This window comes from Schistocerca serialis, chromosome 2 (genome assembly GCF_023864345.2).
Source record: "Schistocerca serialis cubense isolate TAMUIC-IGC-003099 chromosome 2, iqSchSeri2.2, whole genome shotgun sequence".
In the NCBI taxonomy this organism is placed as follows: domain Eukaryota; kingdom Metazoa; phylum Arthropoda; class Insecta; order Orthoptera; family Acrididae; genus Schistocerca; species Schistocerca serialis.
The window spans coordinates 428,528,079-428,543,084 of NC_064639.1; the positions used below are offsets into that span (position 1 = coordinate 428,528,079).

At 40.1% G+C, this 15,006-nt stretch overlaps 1 protein-coding gene across 3 annotated transcripts in view; it reads right to left on the reverse strand.

Moving 5' to 3' along the window:
* The window catches only part of LOC126457288 (organic cation transporter protein-like), a 312,321-nt gene that overhangs the window by 136,767 nt on the left and 160,548 nt on the right, over positions 1-15,006 (reverse strand). The window lies entirely within an intron of this gene.

Genomic DNA, 15,006 nt, shown 5'->3' on the forward strand with positions numbered 1-15,006 from the left:
TGTAGTGGTTGGGCGGAGCGCACGTTGAATCTGCCACTCTGAGTACCCATTTTTTCTAAATGCAGTTCTCAGATGTTCCAATTCCTGGGGTAGACTCTCTGCGTCAGAGATAGTGCACGCCCTATGTACTAGAGTTTTAAGTACCCCATTCCTCTGTGAAGGGTGGTGGCAGCTGTTTGCGTGCAAATACAGATCAGTGTGCGTTGTCTTCCGATACACCCCATGACCTAGGGTGCCGTCAACCCTTCTTTTGACCAAGACGTCAAGGAAAGGTAATTTACCCTCCATTTCAGTCTCCATAGTGAATTTGATGTTTGGGTGTATGGAGTTTAGATGTGTAAGGAAGTCAAGGAGTTTATCCATACCATGTGGCCAGATGACGAACATGTCGTCCACGTAACGGAAAAAGCAAATAGGTTTCCATTCAGATGACGATAGGGCTTCCTCCTCGAAGTTCTCCATGTACAAATTCACTACCACCGGTGAGAGTGGGCTACCCATGGCGACTCCCTCCGTTTGTTTGTAGTATTCTCCATTAAAAAGAAAATATGTGGAAGTCAAGACATGCCTAAAAAGTTCAGTGGTCTTCTCGTCAAACTTGTGACTAATCAATTCTAGTGACTCTCGCAGGGGTACCCTCGTAAACAAGGAAATGACGTCAAAACTCACCATGATATCTGACTCATCCAACTTGAAGCTATCAAGGCATTTAACAAAATCCACGGAGCAGCCATAGTGTACGGATCTCCGTGCCGGCACGTTCACAGGAGCTCAGTCCGTCAGTTCACCTGATGATGGCGACATGTATGATTGCCAAAATATTGTGCCTGTTGGACACTGTAGACCGGCAGTACACCCGTGGATATTGTGATTATCAAATATGCTGGGAGAAACTCATGAATCACAACATGAGAACTGATTATGTAAATTCTTTGTTCTAAGATGTACAAGCATGCCGGCTGTGATTAAAATTGAGGGAAACATAAGTATAACAAAGTTTAACACTACACACGTTTCATCAAAATCTCTGGGTTCTGATGAGCTAGCATAATATGGGTATCATTATACAAGGTCTAATTGACTTGTGTAAGTTCCTGGTATTTTGGCATACCAGCCAAAGTAAAAGAATACTGGGGGTAGTGAACTGACAGAACTTGAAGCAAAGGTTTTAGGGTACAGGGCACACTTGGCTGATCCTGTACACAGGCCTTTCTACATTATGTATGCTAAATAAATAATAATGTACACCTAAAAAGCCAATTACTTCTACTGCATTTTATCTACAGACAATAAATCGCAGAACATTATGATCAAAAAATTGGTTAATGGAGACAGAAGTTGGTATTAATATTATGATAAGGAATATAGTAAAGTTATCAGAAGTGAGAGAAAATACAAGTGCAGTAAAAATCAGGATGTGCAGTTTATCAACAATTGGTTGAGCAGGGTACAGGTATATTTTGTACAATAAATTAAATTCAATATCACAGATAGTAAAGGACTCACTGACAGTATAGTAAATCTTGTGTAAAAAATAAACAGCAAATATTCCATTGGAGCTAAGTTTATGTGCCATAGTAGATGGGAGGGGTAGCAATACCTGCTAAATGACACCAAGTTCCACTACAAGTTTTCAGCACAAAAGTAGGACCAAAACTAAAAATAATATTTTTATATTTTTGGGTCACAGTCATGTATTATTATTTGAATGACATTTCCATCATTTGAGTGGAGAGACTTCTTTATTTTACTTTACCATCATGATTTCAGCCTTAAGTCATTATCAAGTACAACAATGTTGGGTACAATTAAACTTTCTCAAGTGACATCATCGTCCAGATATACATAATCGGGTGTCCCAGCATGTACATAAGTACAAAATCACTGAAATGTATGGCAGGCAGGTAGCAAACATGTTTTACAGCCATAAAACAATTGAAGCAGTACAGTATTGATGTTCATTCTGTTGCTCAATTGTTTTTTGACTGGAAAACATTTTTGCTACCTGTCTACTGCACATACTGATGATTATGTACTTATCTACATCCTGGAATGCTTAGTTAAATATATCCAGACAATGACTTCACTTAACAATGTCTTGTGGCAACCACCAATTGGCAGTGACTCTACAATGAGCAGTTTTCTACCTTGGGATTCAGTAAGCTTTGGATGTCATTTGGACTGTGTTCATTTTTGGTCAGTTGTGTCATTTTCTGGTTATTGTGTATGAATAAAGAGTGTTTGATCATAACCGTTGGTTATTTCTATCTGGAAACTCATCACTGTCGATAGAAAACCCCACTGGTGACCCCAAGTTACCTCAATTTGTGCATCAATTATTACAGGTTTTATGCCAGCTCAAACCTTCAACCTTCCAAACAGTGCAGGATGACGCTACTGCAAAACTGACTTTCAACTGTGAAGCACAACATTCTTCCATGGGTATTACCAGTACAATGAGGAAGCTTGTTTCTCCAGTGTTTGCTCCTCCAGAACAGATGACTCTAACCTCCTTTGTTATGCCACATCAGATGCAGCACACACCGGCACTGACGCCTGCTACTGGATTCTATGTTCCCCAGGAAGTTCCTTCTGCACAAGATTCTGGTTTCCTCTCTCTACAGTTTCTACCTCACTGTACTACAGACCACTCAGCTGTACAGTTTTCGGGCACATACATATGCTTCCTCCTCCCCAGTATGTTCTACTGCTTCTTCGGACCTACAATACAACAAGGTTTGTTTTTCCAACATTTCTGGGTACCCGTGCAATGAGCTTTCCTTACAGCTCCAAGATGGATCACTGTTCATCATTCATGTTTCGCCTGAGGCCACAACTCATTCACAAATAACCATCCTGTGCACAGTCTCCATTTCAGATGGGATGGATGCAGCTGGAATAACAGTGACACTCAGCACCAACAGGATGCTCAGGGTATCCATCCCCCTCTTTGCCACATCTCCAACACCATCAACTCCCATGCTAGTCCAATGCACACTTAGAGGTTGACCAGTCCATTCTCCTTACTGCATGGCAGACTATACCTTCTCTGCACCACCCTCCATGAACCTCCCCAACTACGTTCACCCATGCCTTACATTCGGACCAGCCATGGCATAGGTAGTAATGCTACTCTGCACAATCAACCAACACCCATCGAGCAGCCCACAACACCTCAGTATTCGACAAGACCCTCTTCTTCTCCCCAGTGCTCCACACTCCAAGGAAGAGGAGGGAGCGTGCTTTGCAGCAACCATAAAACCATGAATTGCCAATGACTCTACAATGCTGAGTATTCTATCATGGGATTCATCGAGCTTTGGATGTTGTTTGGATTGTGTTCGTTTTTGCTCAGAGTGTCTTATTTTCAGGTTATTGTGCATGAATAAAGAGTGTTTGATCATAACTGTTGGTAATTTCAATCCAGAAGCTTGTCAATGTTAATAGAAAAACCACGTCACACACATTCAACACTGACTTTTTCGCTGATCACGCCATGCCATTTAATGTGCCCACTTCTGCACCGGCACATGGGACACTCAAATCAATTGCATTGGAATACCTCTGCATCTACTCAGCCTATCACACAACCCAGACCATGGGCAATGCACCAACCGTGGTTGGTTCCGCCCCACCACTTGGCACTAAATTGCAATTTTGCACCTTCCTTCAGCAATCTATGCACGTCGGTCATCGATGCTTCAACGTTGGGTCACACTCAGGGACATGTGCTTGTCCCTTTTACACAGATAATGGACAACAGATCACTGGCAGCACACCGCAGCACTGCTGCTTTCATTTCACCCATCTTGCTTCTTGATTTTACTGTGCCAGCTGTGATGTGTTCATTGTGGGGTTATGCAGGCCCCTTCTCCACAAGATCTGTGAGTGCTGGGGATCATATTGCCTCAGCACAAGTATTAGACATTCATCAAAACATCACTCCTGTCACTGTTGTACAGTTGACGCCAGTGGATGCTACTTTCCGAACCCTCATGTGGTCCCCGCCCTACCAACTCTTCCACAAGCTCTACCTCCAGACCTTTTTCTGAAGCTGCAGCCATTACAAATGGACAACCCAATGACATGGTTTACCTTGGTGGACATCTTGTTGGATAACCTTGGAAGCATAGATGATGGCACTTGATTTGTTTGTTTGGTGAACCATTTGCATGACCACACTGATCTTATTAGTGACTTGTTGCTAAACCACCCGAGCGTAATAAATATGCTTCTGCTAGTACACTCCCCATCAACCATCTTTCATGTATGCCTGCACATGCTATCCATGGTAGCATTTATGATGAAAGTTTAGGCGACAGAACTGGTTCCCAGCTATGGAAATGCCTCTGAGCTCAGGTCATGATGGAGTTCATGCCAGACTTAGTGCTCTGGACATTGTGATTAGTTAAGCTGCTCCAGAAAATACAACTACAATTGCTCCCTCATACCTCAACATCACGTGAGTATAAACTGTGATTGACTGACCAGGCATATGCCATTATTCGACACCACCACCTACTTCCCTCATACAGTGCAGTTTTTGCTACTGAGGTTGGTAGAGCAGCACGTATACCTCCTCCATTGGCTCGTAGAGGTTGGGCGCAGGCTCACCTCAAGCAATGTAAAGCAGCTAGCAGCATGAACCACCAGCTGCTTCTTGCCGAGGTCCACTGGCTGCTGCCGAGCCAGCGCCTCTCTGCTCCCCATGCTCGCTGCCACAGGAAGAGCGGTAGTTCCAGCTGACTTATGTGCAGCCCCACACCCAGTATATCCACTACGCTGGTTCCACGTAACTTTCAGGGACATCGCCCACAATTACCGACCTCCCAGCACTTTACCAAACTCTTTGCATGGGCCACAATATATGCCACAGCTCATGAGGAAGATGAAGGGTGCCTGCAGATGTTCCATTCTGTTTGATCTTTTAATCTATGAGGCTGTCTGTCACCTTGGATTTATGCTTGCATCGTCATTTCCTTGTCGACACGGTAACTGAAGTTATTGTTGTTCCACTCTCATTCACTGTAGTGGATGTAACGCCAACCAAACTTTTCCTTCAAACAGCCAATAAATCATCACTTCACGTTGATGGCATGCTCAGGTTACTTATTAAACTCATCCTCAGTGAACCACTCATGTGGTCCTTCCGCATGGCCAATTTTGAAGACCTGGTACTTGGAACTGATTTCCTGATTCACTTTGACCAGTTGCCTGGTCTCCTGTCATCTCCTTTAGTGCACCATGCTTTGGGTACACACTTTGCATGCTCAGTCGTTCCCTCAGCTCTCTCTCCCCCTCAGATCTCTGACGATACTGACACAGCTCTCATCAAGTGCTCTTTTGTGGTAAACTGCCTCACCACTTCATCGCTCAGCTCCAACCCAAGTGCTCTGTGGTTGATGATTGTCACACTCACAATGCAGAATTGAACTACACCATCTTGATAGCTAAGCAGGCCCTCGTGGGTGTACAACACCTCATACGACAACTGTCTACGCCACGATATCTCGACAGAAGCAATAAGCCTCTTACGACTCTGGCATCTTCGCCCTCGCCCACACCAATCGCATCTCAGGTTTGTGACCCTTGTGTGCTACTGACTCCTGCTTGAGAAGTCCCTTTGCCATGTTCATCAAGACAAATGAATACTATTATGAAATAAAACACACTCATAAAATTGTCATGATAGTGTGTTTTAAACACATCGCCTCCCACCAGACAAAAAATGCCTTATTAAGGCTGCAGTGGAGGAACTTCTGTGGGCAGGCATTGTTCAACTGTTTGACAGTAACTGGTCTTCCGCCATATACTTAGTCCCCAAGAAGAGTGGCACAATGCACCTCTGTGGTGTCTGCTGTCGTTTTAATGTGCATACCATAATAGACAATTATCCTAGTCCATATATTTAGGATTTCATCCAACTACTTAGTGGAGCATGCATTTTTAATGTTTTGGTCTGCTGCAAGACATATTTACAAACACCGATGGAACAGAGTGACATACCCTAAACAGCCTCAATCATCCCTTTGGCCTTCACGAATTTTGTTACATGCTGTAAGGCCTCAAAAACATGGCTCAAACTTGGCAATGTTTCATCGTCTCACTTCCCTTTAACTGCTCTTACTGCTATGCATACCTAGATGACATTCTCATTTTCTCCTCCTCTTATGAGGAACATGAGCTACTCCTGGCCTTGGTACAGGCAAGTACCAGATTTGAAATTAATCATGATAAACCACAACTTCGGCGCACTTGTTACCTTTCTTGGGTACACCATCTCCTGTGAGAGTATACATCCTCCACAAGATCAGATGGACTGCATTCATGGTCCACCACTCCCTGTGACTTTTGCAAACTGAGCCAGTTTCTGTGGACCATAATAAATGTGTTCGATAATATTTCCTTGCATTGTTTTGTATGTCGGAGGGTTGATTGGACTCACCTGTTTCATTTGAGGTGTATTACAGGTCAATTGAAGTGTACGATACCTATTTCCTTTATTGTTCAGGGGTTGATGGGAATCGCATGCTTCATTTGAGGTGATATAAACTGAAGTGTTCGACAGCACATTCTCTTGTATGTTTGGGTGTTTCTTGGTATTGCTTGCTTCATTTGAGCTATAGTATAGTCAACTGAAGAGTCCAATACCATTTTTTTTTTTCGTAGTTCGACATGTTGCTGATGTCATGGCTAAAAGCAGACAGGTGGTATTCCATGCTTCAGTAATAAGTAGTTTTTGATGCATTATATCCAATGTCAGAGTACCCTCAAACTTTTTTTAGAATTGGTTCCCTGAGTTTGGTACCCTAAGAAATGTGTGTGTGTGGACACTTTTATTTGGATAGCACTGTGTAGAAAATGAGAGATGTTTTTGCCTTTGGTACCCTGAGAAATCAGCAATAGCAGAGCATGGTCTAGAAAATGGACACTGAATCACGTGCAACAAGATATTTGTATTGCATTCAAAGAGACATCTTTATTACACAGACTAATAGTTTCTGAGACAGCATAATAACAGAAACATTTGAGATAAAAATTTATGACAACAACCTCAATAAAAACAGCAGCCTGTAGCTTCGTTTGGCTTGGGATCTGGCCATTGGAAGGTTTGTGTAGCAGTCACAGTGATGATATGGAAGGCAGCAAAGTTATATAAGGATGGCAGCAGCAACTGAAAGACAGTCACCACTTGACAATGGCTAAGGAGTACTCTGCCAAAAGCTCATGGACCTTAAATCACTTGATGTGACTAGAAGCTCAAGAGTATTTTATCATTTAAACCTTATTCTGGCCTGATAAAAATATTGTCCTATCTTTATAACAAACCAATGGCTAAAGTGATTTTTCTGTGCCTTAAATATAAAGCATGACACCCATATATAAAAATGGTGATACGAAACTGCCTACATTTACAAATCCACTGTATTACTGCTTTGGGTGTCTACATTAACAGATTCATTTCACTCCTGTCACTCTTTTGTGAGATTTTGAGGAAGTTACCTACCATACAATATTGACTTATTTCTCACAGTCTTTTCTCCTAAATACCCTGTTTGCCTTTCATAAAGGACTCTCTTCAGAGAAAATCATGTTTTACTCCACAAATGAAGTTCTGCCAAAAGCTCATGGATTTTAAACCACTTGATGTGACTAGAACTGTGCTGCCTTCCATATCATCACTGTGGCTGCTACAGCGCCATATAAGGTAAAGTTTTCATTGCACACCCACCATGCCTTCATCAATCTTCCAATGGCCATATCCCAAGCCAAACTTAGCTACAGGCTGCTGTCTTTATTGAGGTTGTTGCCATAAATTTTTATCTCAAATGTTTCTGTTATTATGCTGTCCCAGAAACTATTAGTCTGTGTAATAGAGATGTCTCTTTGAATGCAATACAAATATCTTGTTGCACGTGATTCAGTGCTCTGCTACTGCTAATTTCTCAGGGTACCAAAGGCAAAAACATCTCTCATTTTCTACACAGTGCTATACAAATAAAAGTGTCCACACACACATTTCTTTGGGTACCAAACTCTGGGAACCAAAGGCAAAAGCATCTCTCGTTTTCAACATAGTGCTGTTGTATTTTATATACTCTTGTCTTCCTGAGTCAATATCATCTTTTGCAGGCCTCATGAGTTGTTTAATTTTGCTGGAGACCAGAAGACTGAATTGGTTGTACGCCTCCTTAGAAGCTAACTAACCTTTCCTGTTGCTTAGTCTCAGAAAGGCAAAAACACAAACCATCTTTCTGAAAACAGGTAAGCAGAAGGACACCAAGTAGGACATGAAGAAGCTTGGATTTTTACCATTCTGTAGCTCAGTAACAGGGAAGATTAGCTAGCTCCTACAGAGGCACAAACCTGATTTGGTTTTCAAGACGCCAGCAAAAATTCGGCAACATGTGAGGCCCAAAGTATGACTCAGAATGCCAGGAGTATATAAAATACCATGTGGGTGTGGAAAGTTTTGTGTCTGACAGACAGTGCATACAACTGAACACAGCAGTGTAGAACACAAGAGAAGTTTTTGCCATCAGCACCCTGAGAAACCAGAGGTAGCAGAGCATACTCTAGAAAATGGTGATTGCATTGCGTGCAGCAAGACATTTGTAATAATGTATACTAATAGTTTGGGGGAAAATGTAAAAAAAAAAGTGATTAAGGTAAAAATTTGTGACAACGCCCTCAATAAAGACAGTAGCTTCCAGTTAAGCACAGCTTGGGGGCCAGTAATTGGAAAAATAAATGGTTGTCCCAGGGAATTCTGTGACCTAGCCAGGGCTTTCATTTGTGTGAATTACAAAATTCTACTGGAAAAACTGAAATTTCATGACAACAAAGACATCTAGTTTGCATGGACTGAGACTTACATTAATTCTAGGAAGCTGAGGGTCTTATTGGCCAGTACCATGGGAATAAAACTTAATTTAGAATGGAAAGCTATAGAATAAGAGTTCCACAAAGTTTTGTTGGAGACTTACTCTTAATATTAGCTAGTACATTTGATTTATTGATATATTTTATTTATTGAAGCCCAGAAATATATTGTGTTCCAACAAAGATATAGGGCTGATGACAAAATATAATAAATTTACATTAAATTTTTTACTATGGGATAGCACATCTGTAACAACAGAAGATGTTTGGTATTTTCAACATATAAAACCTTTCACCTTAAACAGCTCATAAAGGAAACTAAATATGTAAATTCTGCACGCACATTGTGACAAAACATTGACCATGGAAAGCATAAATGCCAAACCATGCAGTGGAAATGGTGATATGCAAAAATATAAACATTTAATAGTAATACGAATATAGATTATGATCCATAAAATTAAATTAAATATATGATATAAACTTGGCTAGTATGTACGAGGGCAGTTCAATAAGTAATGCAACACATTTTTTTTCTCGGCCAATTTTGGTTGAAAAAACCGGAAATTTCTTGTGGAATATTTTCAAACATTCCCGCTTCGTCTCGTATAGTTTCATTGACTTCCGACAAGTGGCAGCGCTGTACGGAGCTGTTAAAATGGCGTCTGTAACTGATGTGCGTTGCAAACAACGGGCAGTGATCGAGTTTCTTTTGGCGGAAAACCAGGGCATCTCAGATATTCATAGGCGCTTGCAGAATGTCTACGGTGATCTGGTAGTGGACAAAAGCACGGTGAGTCGTTGGGCAAAGCGTGTGTCATCATCGCCGCAAGGTCAAGCAAGACTGTCTGATCTCCCGCGTGCGGGCTGGCCGTGCACAGCTGTGACTCCTGCAATGGCAGAGCGTGCGAACACACTCGTTCGAGATGATCGACGGATCACCATCAAACAACTCAGTGCTCAACTTGACATCTCTGTTGGTAGTGCTGTCACAATTGTTCACCAGTTGGGATATTCAAAGGTTTGTTCCCGCTGGGTCCCTCGTTGTTTAACCGAACACCATAAAGAGCAAAGGAGAACCATCTGTGTGGAATTGCTTGCTCGTCATGTGGCTGAGGGTGACAATTTCTTGTCAAAGATTGTTACAGGCGATGAAACATGGGTTCATCACTTCGAACCTGAAACAAAACGGCAATCAATGGAGTGGCGCCACACCCACTCCCCTACCAAGAAAAAGTTTAAAGCCATACCCTCAGCCGGTAAAGTCATGGTTACAGTCTTCTGGGATGCTGAAGGGGTTATTCTGTTCGATGTCCTTCCCCATGGTCAAACGATCAACTCTGAAGTGTATTGTGCTACTCTTCAGAAATTGAAGAAACGACTTCAGCGTGTTCGTAGGCACAAAAATCTGAACGAACTTCTCCTTCTTCATGACAACGCAAGACCTCACACAAGTCTTCGCACCCGAGAGGAGCTCACAAAACTTCAGTGGACTGTTCTTCCTCATGCACCCTACAGCCCTGATCTCGCACCGTCGGATTTCCATATGTTTTGCCCAATGAAGGACGCAATCCGTGGGAGGCACTACGCGGATGATGAAGAAGTTATTGATGCAGTACGACATTGGCTCCGACATCGACCAGTGGAATGGTACCGTGCAGGCATACAGGCCCTCATTTCAAGCTGGCGTAAGGCCGTAGCATTGAATGGAGATTACGTTGAAAAATAGTGTTGTGTAGCTAAAAGATTGGGGAATAACCTGGTGTATTTCAATGCTGAATAAAACAACCCCTGTTTCAGAAAAAAAATGTGTTGCATTACTTATTGAACTGCCCTCGTATAAAAAGAAAATGTGAGTCACTGAACTTCATAATGTGTATATTTATGTATTCACTCACTGGGTTGAAACTGTAAATACAAGTTTAGAGATTGTTTAAAGGAGTTCATATCCTGTATAGCGTTTTATTCATAGAAAGTTTATTAAAAGTTTCAAACCTCTGTGGAATGACCCATTCTGGTATTTTTGTGGGATGTGTGAAAGTTATTTCTGAATTTGGTGTTATGCCTGTGGGCATCACAGTTCCTATGAAGACTTTTGTCTTTATCTACTATTTTTTTTTTTCAAAAATAAATCAGATTCTCTTAGGTAAATGCATGATACTGGAAATATGTAAAGTAGTGTGAAGACATGTTTTCATTTAAATGTATTAAGTACTGCCAGAGAGCTTCTCCTGAATGTTACTCCATAGTTTAGACATAACAGAATACAAGCATAGCAAGCACTTTTAACAGCTTCCATGTTGGTGCATGGTTTCAGGGCCCATAGGACATAACATCTTCAGACATGAACCATAAATGACTTATCAATAACTCCAAAGGACTAGTATTAGTAATTTATTCACCCAAGAATCCTTTTACAATGATATTGGGTATGTCAGCTTAATACAAAGAGACACACATCGTACACACACATAATAACACAAAAAATGTAATGTTTACTAGTGACACAAGCAGACAGACAGAACCCAGATGATAACTATACTCTCCTCTGAATGAATTACAGCTAAATGTTTGAATCTCTTTTTCGCACAGGTTAGCATATTTTACACTCAGAAATATCTTACAGCACTATGTATCTAGCTTTTCTTCACAAGGTTGACAGAGACAATAATAATGAAGTCAACAGAAAGGGCTGCTAGCATCTGGGATCAAAGTATCTTGTGTCAGGTCTAGGTGTTATTAAGACATGAAGGAGCACTACAAGCAATACTACAAAATTCTTTACTGTATCACCAAAATAAAGCAAAAACCATACACTGTAGCATTAGTGGTAGTAATAAATAAAGCAAAAACCCTGCACTGTAGTATTCTTTGTCTATCCTGTGCAGACCTTTTCATCTCTGCATCCTACATCTATTAGGACCTACATATTGTGGATAAGCCATTGACTCTTCTTCAATTTGAACCCCTGCATTCCCTCCATAACTAAACTGAAAAGTCCTTCATGTCTCATAGTGTATCCTTTCATGTAATCCCATGTTTTAGTTGAATTGTGCCATAAATTTCTTTTCTACTCAGTTGGATTCAGTACCTTTTCTACAGTTATCCAATCTACTCACCTAAACTTCAGAATTCTTCTGTAGTACTATATTTAAAAGAATTCTGTTTTACTTATAATCTTCATTTAACTTCTGACAGACAGAGTACTTTGCAAAAATTCCTAATACTTAAATTTATATTTAATATTAACAAATTTGTGTTTTTCAGAAACATGTTTCTTGTTATTGCCAGTCTGTACTTTGTATCCTCTCTGCTTCAATCATTGTCAGTTATTTTGCTGCAAAAGTAGCAAACTCTTCTACTACTTTTAGTGTCTCATTTCCTTATTTAATTTCCTCATCACTAATTTAATTTGGCTACACCCCAGTACCCTTGTTGTACTTTATTTGATATATCTCTTCTAACCTCTTCCCAAGACACTGTCTCCTCTGTTCAACTGATCTTCTACACCCTAGGTATCTTTGATAGAATTACAAGGTCATTAGCAAACTTCAATGTTTTTATTTCTTCTCTCTGAACTTTAACTCAGTCTCCAAATTTATTCTTATAGCTAGTTTTCTTTGCTGCTAAGTAAACAAATACATTGAATAACATTAGGGATAGGCTACAACCCCATCTCACTTCCTTATGAACTAGTACTTTCCTTTCCTGTCATTTAACCTGGTTTCTGTACATGTTGCAGATAACCGTTTTCTCCCTGCATTTTAAACCTGCTACTTCCAGAATATCAAAGAGTGTTTGACATTCTACACCGTCAAACATTTTCTCTAAATATGCAAATGCTGTAAACAAAGGTCTGCTTTTCTCAAATTTGTTGTGTAACAAAATTTGTAGGACTAGTTTTTTCTTGCATGATCCTACATTTCTATGGAACACAAGCTGATTTTCTCCCAGCTTGGCTTCTATTAGCCTTTCCATTTCTGTTAATAACTTATGTCAGTACTTTGCAATCATGACTTATTAAATGGATGGTTCTGTAATAGTCACATCTCTGTGCGCCTGTCTTCTTTGGAACTGGGATTAATAAATTCTTCTTGAAATCTGAGAGTATTAGTCCTGTCTCAATAATGTTTGTAGCAGGTGGAATAGTCTTGTCATGATCTCTAGGATCTCAATAATTCTCAGGAAGTGCAGTTTACTCCAGGAGCCTTGTTTTTATTTCAATCTTTCGGTGCTCTGTTAAATTCTTCTTGCATTATAATATCTTCAGTGTCATCTTCATGTACTACTTTTTCTCTTCTAGAAAATTTACTTCAAGTTTATTTCCTTTGTTCTATACATCCCTTCCATCATTCAGCCTTCCCTTCTTTGTTTATTATGGCTTGCCATACATGTGATTCTCTTTTCTCAAAAGTTTTCTTTAATTTTTGTACAGCTGTCATCTACCTTTCTGCAGTCATGCATGTTTCTACAGTTTTGGATTTCTATTCTAACTATTCCTACTTTGCCATTTTACACTTTCTGCTAATTTCATGTTTTAGATGTATGTATTTCCTTTTATCTCTTTCATTGGGGGTCATTTTTTATATGTCTGTTTTTGTAAGTTAAATTCAGTAGTTTGTGTGTTATCCATGGTTTTCTGTTGTTCCTTGTCTTTTTGCTTGGTCCTCTAGTGCCTTTACTATTTTATTTCTCAAAACTACTGACTCAGAGCAAAGTTGCTCCACTGCTTGAAAGTATAAGGAAACTGAAGAAGGAAAGAGAGAGACATACCCACTCATGCTGAATTCCTTTCCCATCTTGCAGTCAAAATCTGCTGCCGCACATTTTTAAACTCTCAAATCTGCAGTTCATAGTCAATAAATTATAGTCATAGTCCACATTTGCACCTGGAAATGTTCTAAAATTTAAAAACTGCATTCAAAATCTCACTCTTCTAGACCAAAGATGTGTCTGGAGATGCCTCAACAGCGGTGGGATACCAAAATGACTGTCGCCCGCCATACAGCCTGACAACTAGGAGTGATGGCCTAGTGTGCTATTTTCTCTTTAAGCAAACTCCTTTGGTTGTCATCCATGGCACCCTTACAGCGGCACATCAACAATATTCTGTGCCTCATTTTTTTGCCCTTCGTTGCAAGCCATCCTGGGCTTACATTTCAGCAAAATAATGCCTACCCACACATGGTGAGAATTTCTGATGCTTGTCTTCATGCTTGCCAAACCCTAACTTGGCCAACTACATCACCAGATCTCTTTGCAATTGAAAATGTTTGGAGCATTATGGACAGGGCCTCCAACTAGCTCAGCATCTTAACAATCTAACTTGCCAATTGGACATAATTTGGCACAATATCCCTCAAAAGGACATCCAACAACTATATCAATCAATGCCAAGCCAAATAACAGCTTGTGTGAGAGCCAGAGGTGGATCAATGCATTATTGATTTGCTCATTTTCTGAAATTGTAATAATTTGTTTGTAGGTACATGTACATCACATCTACTGACTCCATCTCATTCAGATAATTCTATCATGGTGCTTCTTTTTTCCCCTAGAGTGTATTTCTTGCCATTTATCAGCTTCTGTAGCTTTTTGCAGAGATCTTCTGCCTCTTTATCGAAAAGTGAGCATGATGATGCATGCTTATTAAAAATTTTCATGAAATATCTGAGTTTTTTTCCCTTCATATTACTAATGCTATTCTGCCTTAGATTTCTAATATCCATAATGTTTTAAATTTTTTGTTTACAATAAATTTTCCTTCCTGCACTGTTCCAATGTAATAAAACATTAGTCATGGTTCTGATTCTGTTAAGTCTTCAGTTGTATTTTTTTAACTTTATACTGAGTAAATGTCTTTCATTTAAGGTATTCACTTTGACATCATCAGTTTTGTGACTATAAGGACATCTGAATTGTATAATCTCAAAACTGATAATGCAATACGAATATCTTAAAAGGGAGCTGAATAGAAACTCATCTATTACAGTGTATTGTCTTGTGCTATGACTGACAAGCATCTGATCTGAGTCTAAATCATCAACAAAAATTATCGGTGAAGGAACTTGACAAAAATGCGTAAACAATTTTATTTCATATGGAACAACACATCAAAACTGA